General features: G+C 38.3%; 1 long non-coding RNA gene across 1 annotated transcript in view; it reads left to right on the top strand.

Annotated features, from left to right (window-relative positions):
• Positions 1-16,755, top strand: part of LOC309498358 — a 179,194-nt gene extending 162,439 nt beyond the window's left edge. The window contains exon 2 of the long non-coding RNA XR_014205923.1: positions 15,857-16,755. This is a non-coding gene — a long non-coding RNA (uncharacterized lncRNA). The remainder of the gene's footprint in view (positions 1-15,856) is intronic.
• The last annotated feature ends 287 nt before the right edge of the window (positions 16,756-17,042 follow it).

Raw genomic sequence — 17,042 nt, 5'->3', positions numbered from 1 at the left:
CGCTGAACCGCCCCCGGGAGCGCAAGTTCATTCCCTAATTTACCGACGTGCGTCTGTGGAGGGAAAAGTCCGCTGTGCGTCAGGTGCAAAATAGGAATGATACATGCGTCGGTGTACAAAGTCAATTGCGCTGGGTGCAAGATAGGGCCCTATGTTTCATATCAAAAGTAACCTGCTCTGTCCTTTCTGTCACCGAGTCATCTTTGCTCTGTGATGTATTTTTCACTGCGCGATAACATGATGTGTGGCTTGAGAACACCATGGCTTGTCAGACATAGCAACAGTAACTAAAGGGGGTGGGTCTTTGCGAATGGACATTTGGACTTAAATTTTTTGCCTGTCCATTGACTTTGACATCACTCACACTCAGGATAGTCACAAGTGAAGGGTTTGGGACTGTGCACTTGTCAGCCAATCAGTGCTTTTATGACATCACATTTACAGCTAACGGCTAAAGGATAGCTGTCTTTAGATATTATAGATCTCCTTAATAATACGAATGAATGGAGGCCACCTCTGGACGGAGCTGAAAAACAGGTAAATAACACGCTAATATACGATCAAAGTACTACAAAGGCCACATAAATGCTGAAACAGCTGTACTGCTGCAGCACTGGTAAAAGTAATGCACCTTCCCTGTGCTGTAATGTCCCATAAACTCTTTGGTCTTTTCATCTCTTTGATCATCTCAGATGTCTGACTGTTTGGAGGACTCTCTGACCTGTGTCCATCCATCATTCTACCTCACAGTAATCTAATGTTGACATTACCTACAATGCCCGGCTAATATGTGAAAATAAATATTCTGCATACTGATAAGCTCTATTTATCATGTTTTGTACTGTTCTAAGGCCATTGTGTGGTTTTTTCCCCACCATCACAACTAATTCCTGCATGTAAACATGGCTGCCTGATATTAAAGGAGAACACTGTTCAGTTGTTGGTGTAAAAGCATCAGTTTTGCTAGTCTTTTTTTCTGGCTGACCTGAGGGAAGAGTTTGAAAAAGGAGATGGTTGGTGTGGGGGAAGACAAGTGGACTTTGGACCTCCTTACACTCTTCCTTGCCCTGAGGTTGTTGAGAGTATAGGCAGGCGAAACTCATAATGCGCTCTACAGATTTAATAATGTGCCGTGGCTTGTCCTTGGTGTGGGCAGACGTGGCCCCAAACCAGACAGTGATTGATTAGGTGAGAATGGTCTCAATGATAGCAGTGTAAAATTCGATCAGTCATTTGATCCGTCTGTCATATCAAGCCATCTTTAAAAAATGTGGTTTTCAACTTAGGCTAACATACCTCCTGGTTAGATAAAGGTTATCATCTAATAAATGTACTGTCAAGATCAGCTTGACACTGAAAGGAGCCCAGCTATGTAAAAAAGTCAGCCTCCCCGGAGTACAGATGTGTGATGGACTAATTTAGACTAATAGGGCTTTATTTAGGCTCCATCTGTAGACTGCTTTCATGCTATCAAACACTCATTTTCTCTCTTTTCTCTATCCCTTACACACATACAAGTCTCCACTTTAAGCTTACAAGAAGGTGAGAGAAAGAAAGGTAGATTCACAATTAGCCTCTGGAGACCTTGTATTATTTTTATTTTTCATGAAAAAAAAACTGTCACCCAAAATTCTCTGAATGTGGCTGTGTATGTGTGCAAAAGGCTTTATTATGCCATTTACAAGGTCTCTATATCTACAGTGAGCAATTACATGACTTCACACATCTGTCAAACTGTTCTAAACACATTTCTGCACATATGCTGCACATTCACACAATCTTCTAAAATGACAAAAGGGCTGCTATGTGACCAAAATTATTAGGCTGTATTTCTATAACACATTTCACAAATAATAGTCAGACAGTAAACAAACCCTTTCTGACCACAGTCCAAGAAATCTGGACCCACAAAATAATTTAGAAATTGTTTTGTACCATTTACAACTTAGTGACTGAAAAAGGAAGAAATAACTTGCAAGGGTTTTTCTTCTGTACAGATTGAAAATGTAATAAAGAAGTTAATGTAATTGAGTGCAATATGATGCAAGAATACAGATTATTTCTGACTGTAGAGTAATGGCTTGTTTTTGTCTGAAAATGTGTTATTTCATCACATTGATGAAGAATGCATCATCCTGGTCATTAGCCAAAGTATCTCACATATAATATTCATATCAAAGTAAATCTGCTGAGATTTCTGAAACTAAAAGAAACACATTTGAAAGTAATTTACACATTCAAGTATGAGTTTGACTATTACTGATCTGTGTATCATTAAAGATGGAGCAGCTGTAAATGGGCCTGTGCTTGTGATACACCTGCGTGACTGGATTCTTGGAGGATATGTCCTCAAATGCGACACAATTGTCTCCATAGTCAAAGCTTAATCTGAACAGGCCCTAATTAAATTAATATGTGAGATAAAAGAATGCTATAAGAACTAGTGATAAAGTGGAAATAGAAAATGGCAAATTTAGCTGCTTTTCAGGGTATATTAAGAGCCCCAAGATATAATTTCACACCAAAGGTTATATATAATTTATGTCATTCATTATTGCCTTCAAAAGCCTGATAAATGTGCACCTTTCATTACAATTGGATTAGCTGTGAAATCTGACAAAATCCTCTCTTGGATTAGTTGGTGATCTAAATATGCCAATGTTTGCCAACTAGTGGCCTATTCCTAGGATTTTCTAAGTGAAACTTAACTTAATCCTCTTCGTCCCGTGTGAGACATAAGGCCGGTACTAGCTCTTTCCTTCTAGGTCTAGCCTGAGCGGTGAACTGTGCTTCTCCCCATGAGAACTCCATTTCTTCCAGCATGGTCGCCGCTGTCTATCACCATGTTGTTCTTGGCCTGCCTTATTTGCGCTTGCCAGGTGGTGTCCAACACAAAGCCACTTTGGGTATCCTTTCCTGAGACATCCTATATGACCGAGCCATCTTTATTGGCGTATCTTGATCTCCTGAGATATGTTCTTGGATCTTGTATTTTTGTACAGGTTGACATTAGAGATGGTTTTGGGCCAGTATAGATGTTGCGGATTTTCCTAAGGCAACTGTCATGGAAGGCATCTACCTTGCTCATTTCTGCTTTCTGTCTGTTTTCACAGCATCAAACTACATTTTCTATGTGAAAAGCCAAGTTTAATCAACATTTCAGATTAAATAAATGTGACTTTTGTTTATATAGCAAAGGAGAATGTACAAACTGTAAAGGGCTGTAACTGCTAAGTCTTTTTTTTTCAGCTCTGCATTTATTAGACATTGGAGATAGATACTAAACACATTTTATGTTGGTACATAAAAACATCTGGTATCTAAATCTTGACCTCAGAAGTCTTGTATTGCCAATTAGTCAGTCATAAATATTGCTTTTTCATGTCCTTAATCATTAGAAAAAAAAAGAAAAAAAAAGGTTAATTGGAATGACAGACATATTGGTGACTGAGGTCTATATTTAGCATGACTAGCTCTAATCAAATTTGACAGTGTTCAGTCAAATGGCTTTAATTGTCCTTTCAATGAGGTTGTTTTAACTAGGGGATTAAAACTTTTACCTGAGACTAATACCTGGGAGAATGGATAACCTCAGTGTTCTTAATACTCAATACACACAAGTCTCCATAGTGTCATAACATATTGTTGAAAGATAAATAAACATGTAGAATAGTAAATATGAGGTTGAATAGGTTTTCACAATACTGTACCTCACATGCTTTGCCTGACTTTTTTGTCAAATGGATTTGTTTGTGTTTAGTCCACACGTAATTGTCATAATAGCTGAAACATCAAATATATATTTTTACTTGTAAGACTGAAATATTATTTCAGAAATGAAGAACTGGGTGGTAGCTCAAAATGTAACATTGTAGTTATACTAAACAATACAGTATGTCTGTACAAATTCTGATATGCTGATAAGAACAAATGCTGCTCATATTAAACATTTAGTGAAACTGAGGTGATAATGGAAACTGCAATAGCTGAATCAGTGGTAAGTAAAGGTGGGCTGCAGAGTTAATTTTCTGTTTATAGCATCTCATTTGGTAATATCAAATGTGGGAAAGAACTCTGCCCCACAGATGTGTGTGTCCTTTCATTGACTCTTTGTGCATTAAGAAGCCTACACACATTAAAGTGTGGGCAGAGAAGATGGGAGAGAAGGTAATGTAACAATGAGTGATTTCACTGATTTCTATGATTTACCTCTGCCTACATACAGCAATTTTAAAATATTATACACGGAAAAAACCGTCAGAAATGCTATGGCAAGTTCTGCAGCATACTGTACCAATGACATTAGGTAATCCAGCAACATGAACGCCTACTAATGACGAAAAGCACAGTGACCTGGCCATCTACAGATCAAATTGATGTCAGTGTAAACACACTGAGATATATATATCTGCAGAGCCACATGTGACTGCTGTTTCTGACCAGCAGTGCTTGGATGGATTGCTACTAGATTCTGTTCCACCCATGTTTCTTATAAAAGGAGGTTCTCATTTTTTAGCAAACTGATAATGGTTACGATCCATTCCCATAGGATAATCAACAACTTTTAAGCAATTAAACATATCTGACCATGGGGCAAATTCCAACCACTGGAATGCTTGTTAATGGATTATGTTCCATCCATGTTTCTTATACATGGAGATTCTAATATTTATCAGACTGATACCGCGTGAGATCCATCCTCCTACAGGTAAGAATCAACAACTTTTTAAGTTATTACATCAACAACTTTCACCATAAACAACGGATTGGATCTTATTTCAATTAATAAACTGAAGTTTCCCTGTACATTCTTACAACACAGCTGCCCTAAACATGTAAATATGTAATTTATTTAAAGTTGTGATCTTTTCCTGCTCATTAAAAATGTGAATGCTGATTTAAAGACATGGAGCTTTATTTCCAATCACTCATACTCCGATTAAGATTATGCATGGTATAAAATCTTGAATTTTAATACAATATAGTGCAATATAGTAACATAAACTTGTATTTTAATATGTTCTATATATTGTATTTGGATCAATTTCTGCTAATAATCCCAGATATATGATCAAGTTTAATATTTCCTGCATAATTATCAATTTTGTTTGGTCAATTACCTGTGAATCTGCCTGGACAATCCTGACTCTGCCGAAGGGATTATTCTGCTTTTTTCTTGACAGCAGGTCTTCCTATGCTAATATTCAACTCTTTCTGGTGGAAGGCAAATCCTACCCGACCCAGTCATTGTTCCGTTGACAACTTGCTGAGTTGGTTCTGGAAGAACAAGATGAGCTCTGTTCCTTCTCAGTGTTCCCATCTCAGTTTCTACCTGATACGATCTGGGTGTTGATGCTTCTCCCTGGACTGTTCCAGTGGTCTTTGAAGTCCAGGTATGATGACTGGAAGATCTTTTGCGCTGTGTCTAGATCTGAATGTTTCCTGTTGTTTCTCTTTTAAAAACCTGTCTTTGCTTGTGAACACTTTTAGGTCTGGCCATCTTGAGCCCCTTTCACACAGCGCTTTGAACCCGGCAAATTGCCAGAGCGCCTTCTGTGTGAACGCAAACTCGACCCGGGATTTATGCCGGGATCGATGCCGGGTCGGGACCTAGTAACATTGCCATGTTCAGTCCCGGAACGCGCGCTGTGTGAACAAAAGCCGTAATAATGCCGTGTCGTAGTGATGACGCTGAAGCGCGGGATCGTTCGCCAGCTGTGAAACGGTACGTCAAGCGCAATTTTATGATCGAATCAGAGAAACAAATGCACAGGCGTGGTTTCTCGAGAGAGAGATCGCAGCTCATAAGCAAACTTAAGACGCTGCTGAGATTACAAGTCACATCGATGTCACGTGTCTTTACGGCATTTTTACGGGTTGTGTATGAACGCACTCTCTGATTCCGGAAAATCACTGGCAGTGTGAATGAACCAAAATCAAACGAACCCGGGTCAAATCCCGGGTCACTTTATCCGTGTATTTTCCGGAATCTCTGTGTGAAAGGGGCTTTGGTGTGAGAGATTTAGGTGGAACTGGGACTGTTGACCTTATTCTCCCCCCCCCCCCCCATAAAGAGTTCTGCAGGTCGAGATTCCATGGCTCAATGGAGTCGATCTGTATGCCAGAAAAGCTCTCTGAGGGTCTTGGTTCTTCTCAGCATTTGTTTCACTGTTTGCACTGCTCACTCTGCCTCTCTGTTGCTCTGTGGGTATCATGGACTACTTCTACCATGTTCTAAGTTACAGTCTCGCAGTTACTCGCAAGATGCAAACTGTGGACTGTTATTTGTCACCAGTGTTTCAGGGATTCCAAACCTGGCAAAGATGACCTTTAGCCTCTCAACTGTTGTTGCTGTCATAAGTTTTGGTAAGTTCGCAACCTCGATGTATCTCGAGAAGTAGTCAACCCCGACCAGATAATGGCCATAAAAAAAATGAATTTAATTTGTTTGGGGGTTATATGAACATTCCATTTTATATTTTTTCAAACTTTAAGGGAACATTACTTTTGAATGTTCTCTGAACATTCTGAAACATTTAAAAAACATTAGATGAATGTACAACTAAAATGTTAAAACAAGTATGTATAAATACTGTTATTGTGCTAATAACAATATTTTGAGGACATTATTTAACTTCTAATCAATTACTGAAAGAATGTTTGCTCATAACTTTGAGAGACCATTGCCAGAATGTAAGCTAAAGTTCTAAAGTGAGCTAACGTTCAGGGGTCATTTAAAAAAAAAAAAAAACTGTGCATAGGATCCTTACTAAAAGTGTATGTGCGCCTGAAAGCCAAAAATGGCGTAAAACTAAAAATATTCAGACCTATAAATCCATGCGTACACCAGAACCTGAACAAAAAAACCCTTTATAAAACCCAGTCAGCGGAAGATTTTGCGTACGTGCGTCTCCACACAGCTTCCTCCCTGACATAATCATATATGGAGCTTGCAACGCCTAGTTTTACTATGCATATCCTCATCTGCATATAATTTGCATATGCATATTCATCCATATGATACCATGTTTAACGGTACAAGACATTAGAACAATATGAGATACGGATGTGCCGTCACATTACATTGCTAAAAATCATTTAGTACCCTATCCGTGACTTGTTTTTGAATACATAAATCATAATATAAAATACATTTCAGAGAAAGTTTTTCTCAATCTTTTCCACAGGCCAAATAGTATTTTTAATTGCTTTATATTTTTAATGGAAACAGATAGGCTTTTTGTGCATTATTGATCATTATTTGTAAAAAAAAAAAAAAAAAAAAAAATAGACCATTAGTTCTGCTATTATCATGCGCTAAGCAATCATCGGTGTAGTTAAAACATTAAAACACAGCATGCCACAGGAAAAGTGTTTAAGAGTATATTTTTGGGGGATCAGACATGGATTGCTCTGTGTTCGTTGTTCCACTCTAGTGAGTGTTTGCCAGATAATGAGATATCAGACAAAACCGCACACAGACGCACTCAAAGCTCTTCCGATTTGAATATATTGGTGCACATTGTTATTTTTGTCACAAATTTATGTAGCATATTTTGGTTGTCTGGAGCCCTGCTGTGGTCTTTGTGATGTGCAGAAATAAGAAGGCATCTGTGGGCCGATTAGCCTGGTGTGTCCTCCTCAGAGCTTTTCTCAAGAGATCCTCTGTGTTCTAAAAACACACAGATGTTGCTGAGCTAATGAGGGAGAGAAAGCAAGAGTGAAACATTATTCATGATACATAAACATTGAGAACTGAAGGAAGCTTATGAAGGAACAAAAACAAGCAAATCAACTAATATTTGAAAATATTCATCACGTTAGATAGACCAGATGCTTTTTATAGCCATTATTTTCTTATTTTGTGGGCACACAAACTATAGCCACACAAGAACTGTAAGCTGGAGTAAAAGACACCTGTCAGATCACATCCTCATTGGAAGCAATGCAAGCAACATTTTTTACCATTTAGTGATAAATGTAAATTTCTTTAAGACAACTTTATTTCTGCTTCTCAGACACACACACACACACACACACACACACACACACACACACACACACACACACACACACACACACACACACACACACACACACACACACACACACACACACACACACACACACACACACACACACACACACACACACACACACACACACACACACACACACACTAAAAACATCAACAGTGTACACTCGTCTCTCTAGACCCAGAACTGCACAGAGGGGAAGAAGTGAGTTATGGATCAGCTACACTGTGACCATATAAGCTGTTTTATGACACCAACAAAGGGAAGGATAGGATCTGATGTATGAGTCATAAATTTGATATAGTGACACACAAATACACAAATGCATACACTCATGCTGTCGCTGGAGAACCACCCCTGAAGCATAGGTCATAAATCAATGCACACACATCCTGCTGTTTTCTTAATTACTGCCTCTATTAACTGTTGTAATTAATCTATCATTATTTCACTCACACACACAACAACTGCAACCCGCTCACCTCTGTAGATGGACTCTATCTACTCTTTTACTAAGCTCATATCATTGCATAGAAATGGACTTTTAATAAATGTAGTGCCTCTACCAAATTCAGAGAGTTAATAAGTTGGTGTACTGTATGTGTGTCTGTTGAATAACGATGTTTTTCAATTAATTGTACAGTCAGCAAATGTCCAAGTATTTAAAAATGTCTATGAAGAAAAAGAAAGACAATGGAAAGGCAGAACGGACAGATTCAGGACCATCTTTTGCTAGTTCGGAAGTTGTTTCCAGAAGATGTTTCAGAGAAGTTATTGGAGTAAGAATAACAGGTAAGATTTTGTCAATACTTGAACAGTTCAATAAACAAAAAGATAATATTGAGCAACTTACATTTTAGGCACAATATTGCCAGTTGCGTCGTCTGTTTCAGCTACATTTCATTCGAAAACAATTCCGTATTTTTGAATGAATTCAGTGACTCACAGGCCCTGTCCCAAATGGCATACTTCACATGCACTTTTGTACTTACAATGGCTGCCATGCATCACAATCTGTATATAGTATGTGTGCGTGAATCTTTATAACAATCTTTATAAATAGTATGTGTGCATGTCCGTTAAGTCCATGAGACGCAAAAGATCTGAATTCAGCCCAAACTCTTTTCTGTATAAATATATATTAATAGTAGTGCCTTAATACCTGTTAATGGTTGCCTACTGACTCTCTTTACTGCTTCTTAGAAAATCCAGCAGGCTGGAATTTATTTGTGGCAGTCAGTGGTCCGTGCTCTCACACTCTTTTAGCAGTGACCAGTGCGAGCTCTTTCTCACTTCTGATTTACGCTGAAGAACTGACAAGCCATTTTTCTTCTGCAAACTCAAAGGCACGAAAACGCAGCGGCAAGACACAGATTGTGATGCATGGTGATTGTGAAACCAAGTGTTTGCCTAAGCTTAATGTCTAATAAAATAAGAAAGTAACAGTCTGCGTTTACTGATAGAACATCTTTCTCACAGAAGCTGACAAATACATATACAGTACTTTCTATGGCAAGCCCTGAAGGGACAAATACACATCAAACACATTCACAGGGAAAAGGCACTAAACAAACTATGTCCTAATTCAGTCTATGACAACTGTTTTTGTTTACACTGTGCTCCTGCTCTTATTTCAGCGAGCTTCAAGTTGATTTGCTGCCAAAATCGGGTGGTGCAACACTTGACAGGGAAATTTCAGAGGCAGTTGTTTAATTTGTCACCCTTCCTCAATGCTTAATCGGTGACTTGACAGACCCACAGACAGAGGAGGGCAAGATTTCAGCTGGTGTGACATTCTCTATCGTTATCGAGTCAGTGTGAAAATGTCACAATATAGCCCAATCTTATTCTTGAATTGAATGGAGAATCAATAAAATAGGCCTACATGCATTTAAACATACTTACACATTTAAATGATTTAAAATAATTGAATCCAAATTATGTTAATTATAATTATCATATATTATTCTGCCATGCACTAAACATAAATCACATATAATTTAAGGAGCTTCTTTCACCAAGACTTTTTATCAAAAGCAAACTGATCAATAACAGACACAGAGCTAAAACAGGTGTTTGTGTGTGAAAGAGGTCGAAAGCAAACACACATCAGCTGGTAAAGCTCAACGCTGGACAAATTGGATCATGACCACAACCGTTTCTGGCGAGGAAGGGTCATATTGATTTTCTCTTCCCCATTTTCTGCTTCTTTATTTTTTGTTTAATTTGTTATAGTGCTTTTATTTCTTTCTCTACACAACATTCATTTTCTTTTAGCTACTGGCCATAGATATACCTTTGTTAGCATTCCTGAATCTTTATTCAACACTTTCGCGGACTGTTACTTTTAAATGTAATGTGCTACATAGTTGTGTTAATAGCAAAAAAAAACTGTTGCATTTGTAAATTTATGGAAAGTAATGCATAATTATGCATTCATGTAATTTTAATTATTATTTTAGTGGCCTAGAATTTTTGTAACATTTTTTTATCTAAAAAAAAAAAAAAAAAAAAAAAAAAAAAAAAAATCAGTGTGGTCTCAGACTTGTGAACTCCACTATATACTATGAAAAAAATTGCCTTTTTATAGATATTTAATATTGTACAGAGCCATATTGATTCAGGATTTTGTAACATAAATATCAGATTTACTTATCAGATATCAGATCATTTCCCAAACTGAAAGCCACTTTTAAATAGGCATGTGTGTTTGTTTATAGAAGAGTGGAACGCAACAGGCAAGCTGAAGAAGAACAGGATCAGGACTTGACATAATCCAGTCTGTGGTCGAGCAGGATGAGGATGAGGATGAGGCCGAGGGAGAATGGCGCGAGGCCGGTGGCGTGATTACTATTGAGGGACACCTGCGCGACGCACCAGTCTCGTGTCTCTCACGGAGTGGGGGCATAAAAGGAGGAGCAACGACAGTGAAGGACGAGAGAGGCCAGGCCTGGACTATTATACTTGATGTTTTGTTTTATTATGTGTGGCTGCAGTCGTCTGTGAGGGGCTGCCGTCTTTATTTTATCTTTGTTTTGTGTTTATTTATTTTATTAAAAATCTTGAAATATTCGCCGGATCCTGCCTCTTTCTTCCCACAACATCTAACCTTGCTGCACTGGTGCCGAAACTCGGGAGGAAGGAGGGACACGCTGGAGGGACACGCTGTCGGAGATCCCTCACTGGACGGGGGAGGGGGACAAAGAGAGGGGGATCACAGTGCTGAGGAAGTCGGGTAACAAAGGAACGGAGACCGGTGCGTTGCGCAGGTGTCGCTCATTATCAATCACTCCCACAGCCCTTGGCCCCGTCCTGCTCGCCACACAGTCCTTACAAAAATATGTATAATTCAAGTTCATTTTTTAATTCATTTTGTTAAGTATAAGTAAAGTTAAAGTATATTTTTTAAGTATGCTTTAAGTAGTAAGTATAATAATAATATCAATGTACTGTACTTTTTCTAGGACCTACCATTTTCGTACAGTTGCACTGAAAGTGAACGAAGTGCAAATGTTACAACTTAACCCATATGCAGGGTTAATTGTAACAGACAGAGGGGTTAGTTGTAACACACATAATTCAGTACTATTTTATCAGTATAGTTTGATATTGTTTGTACATCTGTATAGATAGATATCCATTCATCCATCCCTCATCCAATCATCCTTCTTTTATGGATCATTATCATGGATAGAGATATAGGAAAGGGCTGCACAGTTTTGCAATAAATAAATAAATAAAATCATCAAATATTGTAATTGCAATATAATTATATTTGTGTGTGGCAGCTGCATGCAAAATTATTATTAATAATAATAATAGTAATAATAATAAAAACGAGCTCAAAATCACATTTTAAAGGGTCTATTGCATGAAAAACAGGATATATTTGTAATAAATGTGATCAAACAAATGCGAAAAAAAATTATACTTTGACCTTTAAATTTCAACATTGTTTGTGAAAGTCCAACAATGTTTAATGTGGCAAAATAAATATATAAATAAATACTCAAACCTGAAAAGTTGTGTGGCTCCCTATTTTCATTTCATTATCATTATACACTTGGCGGTTTAGTTGTAACACTGTGCTACAACTAACCCCGCTGTGTAAAAAATATTTTAAACCTATAGCTAACAGTTGCTAGGAGTTGCTGACATGTTTCAAAATGGTGCTATGTTTTAGCCAACAAGGCAGTGATTAAGGTAATCTAAAGTTAGATTTGGTGACATATACACCCAACTCAGAAACCGAAAAAAAAACGTATGATGAAAAAATGTACTTGCATGGTGTAAAAACACTCCAGAATCTTCACGAAATCTTATCAAAACTTTTGAGAGATTTTGAGAAAAAGAGTGGAAACACAACCTGCTTGACCCTGACTAACTATGTAAAAGGTCTGTGTTACAATTAACCCTGCGTTAGGTTGTGCCCCGCGCTACCCTAATTGGGACTAGATTGGTCCACTTTTTAGTGTATAAAAGTGTACTTTTAAGTGTAACAGTAGTAAATTGAGTACACAACAACTACGTTTTTTGATTGTACCGAAACTATACTACAAGTTAACCAATAGGTATTCTGAAAGTTTACTAGTTAAATACTTGTTGCATAATTGTTTTTGTTTATGAAAGTACACTTTGAAGTATACTCTCAGTAAACTACTAGTTTAGTAGCTTTATATTAAGTATACGTGTAAGTTTCTTTAAGTGAACTTAACATCATACTGTACTTATAGTTTACTATTTATATGTATTATCTTTGCACTTATATAAGTACTATGTTCCTATTTAGGTATACATTTTTATACTTGAAATATACCTTTAACTGTACTTTAAATCTCTCACCACCAGCGCCAGCATTTTGGTCATTTTCACAAAATTTTGGCCCAGAGAATATTTTGTTGTCTGAAAGAACAGAGTCTTGTTGCAACACTTGAATGTGGGTAAGTTTCATTTTAGCATTTTGAACAAAACGCTGAGAAAATCACATTTTTGTCAAAGACTTTGTCTGGATCATGTTCATACAGTGATCAAAACATAGATGGAGTAGATTTCTTGCATCAAACCCCCCAAAGCTTGTACAAATCTATACCTCTTTGTGTGTTCGACATTTCATTCGGCAACGTTAGCCAGTTTTGATTTATATGCTGTTTGATGATCGCCTTAGCTACAAGTGTGTAAGTAATGCTTCTCGCTTGTTTCTGCTTCTTCACCTGTGTTTTGATCAGAGATTATGTACTCTTTCAGAAGATGCGTACAAGCCAAGTATACTTAGAATACTTAATTATACTTTTAAGTATATCTCGATCAAAAGATTGGGTACACGTATAGGCCAAATATACTTAAGGCCAGATTTACTAACAGCTTGCGTCAGCGCAAACCCTCTTTTGGCGTTAAAAAACTACTGTCAGGAAACGCTGAAAAGGAGTGGACAGTTATTTTTACGGCTGACCTTATTGCATAGGCCCTATGCATTTGTAGGAGTTTCCCTTTCAGGTGCAAAACTTATGGGAGGAGAGTATTTAAATGAATCACGCAAGGTGATTTACTAAGGTTTGCGCTCGTCAATGTAGGTCTACTGGTGTTTGCGCCATTATTTACCACCCCAAAAAAGCATGTCTTAAACCAGATGCTACCTGGTAGATTTTCTTGGTCATTATGGAAATGATCTGACTGGGTCTGTGTTCTTTAATTTGCGCGTCGTCAGTAGATCATGGGCAGAAATTTCCACTCCCATCTGTGCTTTTTTGAAATTGTCCTCTCATGCTAATTTTGCCCTGTTTCGTAAATCAGGCCCTTAGACTTTTCTGTCAGTATAAGTCAAGTATACTTGAGTGTAATTTTAAAGATATTTCTTAGAAGTACATAAAAAGTAGACTGAAAGTATACATTCTTACTTTTTAGTTTAAAATAAGTATACTAATAGCACACTTGAATAAACTTTTTTTGTAAGGGAGACTTTAAACAAAAGCTCTTACATGATCATTGTCATGAGCTCATGCTCCACCCACTCTTGTTCCTGTCAATCTCTGTTCACTGTCTCATTAAGTGTCCTCTCTTCTCCTCTCCTTCTGAATACTCCAGTCCAGTCCAGTTCCAGTGGAAGTTCAGTCTCCTTGCATAATTGCATAATTAGTTCAATTAGCTGTGTCTCCATACATCTCAGCTGCTCCTGCTCGAATACAGTTCTGAAGCTGAAAAGTAATTATGAGATGTGGGACTCAATCAAATCTCCGACTGGTATATTTAATTACTGTGGTAATGATTGTTAATGACTTTGCTGATGGATTCATTTAGAGACGTGGGAGGTTTAAAGCAGTGTTCAGGCACACCAAACACACACTTTTGTCCTCTTATCTCCCTCCCCTTTTATTTTTGCATATTTCATTTTTCCTGTCTTTTGACGGGTGTTGTTTTTCTTTCTCTGTACAGCTCAGTGCAATATTTTATTTCCTATTTCTCATTGTGTGTAAATAAAAATGAGAACATGTATATCTGTGTTTACATAATCTCATTGGATGCCAGTTTTATCCTCCAAAATGCTGCTTGGGGACTACAAACAATGGAAACGGCAAATACTTCCCACTCTTAGTGAAGAGAAGTGTGTGCGCAAGGGTGCATCAGACAGCTGAATATCCAAAATCCCATTTTCTTAATTCCAGTGGTGTATTGCCGCCTGACAAGCTTTATTAAAAACCCTCAGCTAAGTCACACGATCACCACACATTCTCCTCTCGAACAAAAGTGAGCCTTCTGTTATGCACAAGAGCACTGTCTGCATGTGTTTGCATGCGAAAAAGGTGTAATGATTTCATTTCTTAGCAGTGTGTGGTGTGTTTGCTTTTGTCTTGTTGGTCACCGCAGGGGTCAAATAACGAAAAAAGGTAGATGATGCTAATGATGATAAAGATAAACAACATGTACGTGTGTGTGAATATGTGTTTGCGTGAGCAGCATCTTTAACTAGAGTACAAACATTGTGGAGAGAATCAATTAACAACCAGTGCAGCATTGAAATGAAGGTGAGGGCTGGTAGGTCCTCTTATCTCCACTCACACGGGGCAGATAGATTCAGGACTTTACTGAACACTGCACTACATGTGCCTAACGGTGACCTTTGTGTTTAGAGAAATTATTCAAAAATGCCTCAAGTTTGATTTGATTTCATCTACAGTACACTCACTTGGCTGAAGGGTGAGTCCTTGAAATGGTATTGCTGTTGTGTTTAATAGTGTGTGTACCATGTGTGCTGCACACGTCCTGAAAAGTGAAGCCAAAGCATATCGATTGCCCCCCTGGTGGTTGGATGCAGTATAGGTATTAAACCCCGCCCTCTCCGTGTAATCAAATTGGACGCGAGCCAAACTAAAAAATCCAATTACACTTCAAATAATTTTCTTTCCAAAGATGGTTTCTGTCATTTTAGGTAGTTCTTATCACACAGACGTATGTTCAGCTGTTCATTTTTCCAAAAAGTTTGGCTTTGGTTAGTTATTTGATGCTATAAAAATGGGGTGTAACATCATGATTGACAGCTGTGCTTGCGATTGAGTCTGCGGGAGCGGGAGTGTGGGTGTGACCTTGATGGCGTGACACCACATCAGGATCTACTGCGCTGGGGTGCGTTTCCCGTACAACGACGTAACTCGCTGCTTCACTAGTACGATCATGCATCGTTGAAGAAATCACCTTGCTAGTCACGACTGTTTCCTGAAACCATATTGTCGCAAAGTGGTCATTACACCACTTTGGTTTATGACGTCACGCACGTGGTGGAGTAATAACTTGTTTTAATGAAACTGTTGAGATCGAATTAACTCTAGGGGCCCTATCTTGCACCCAGCGCAAGTGACTTTGTACACCGACGCATGTATCATTCCTATTTTGCACCCGCGCAAAGCGGACTTTTCCCTCCACAGAAGCACGTCGGTTAACTAAGAAATACACTTGCGCTCGCGGGGGCGGTTCAGCGCAAAGAGGAGGCGTGTTCCGGCGCAAACGTTCCTTCTTGCTATTTTGCAGGTTAAGAAAACAATTGCGCCACTAACCAGGAAAAAATTGTTTAAAGTCAGTGGCACGTTGCGCATGTTATTCATATGCTATTTTAAGGGCGCATGCTTGGCCATAATCAATGTAGCGTGTGCACAACGCGCATACATTTTGATTCTCTCATCTACACAGAAGCAGCAGTTTTCATTTTTGCAAATCATACATTATTACGATAGATAGATAGATAGATAGATAGATAGATAGATAGATAGATAGACAATTTATTTTAAAAGCATACATCTAGCTTACACATTTACCCAAATTATCATACGCCTGTTTAACCGAAGTTAATTTGGGTGGGTTTCTCCATTTCAATGTAACTTCTCTCTTTTACGGCCGTGACGAGAGCGTTGCTCTCCTTGGCTGTGAACCGCTGCTGGCGCGCGCCTGGCAAATCCGCCGTTACAATAGCAATCCGCTATGGAAAAAGCGCATCTGCTCTTAAAGGGAATGTGAGATGACGCTCTGATTGGTTTATTTCACGTTACGCCCAAACCACACCTATGAATAATGAAGCTACTTCAGACCAACCCATTTTAGATTTGCGCCTGGCGCAAGAGTCATTTATCCCGCCGGGAAAATAGCAACAGCGCCGAGACCCGCCCACAAAGTTACTTGCGCTTTGCGCTTGACACTTGCGTTTCAGATCGTTAAAATAGGGCCCTAGATGTTTTAATATAAATTACAGACATGGCATCTGAGGACTATTTCAAATTTTTCACAGTTATTTTGCTTTATTTCCAGATTCAATCATAGGCTCGTTCTTACAAAGTAGAGCACGTTCGCACATGCATGACATTTGCACCTTTATTATTCTCATGGATGGTGGATTGATGACTCATTTCTGACACATTTAATATTAGAACATTTTGTTCATTGTTATCAAAGTTTCCCTGTTAAAAATAGTGCTAAACTGTCAGAGCCATAGCCTTGTGGGCAGTGCTCTGACATATGGTGTGC

This window comes from Leuciscus leuciscus (genome assembly GCF_965113295.1).
Source record: "Leuciscus leuciscus genome assembly, chromosome: 5".
Classification (NCBI taxonomy): Eukaryota; Metazoa; Chordata; class Actinopteri; order Cypriniformes; family Leuciscidae; genus Leuciscus; species Leuciscus leuciscus.
This window is presented reverse-complemented; position numbering and strand designations above follow the sequence as displayed.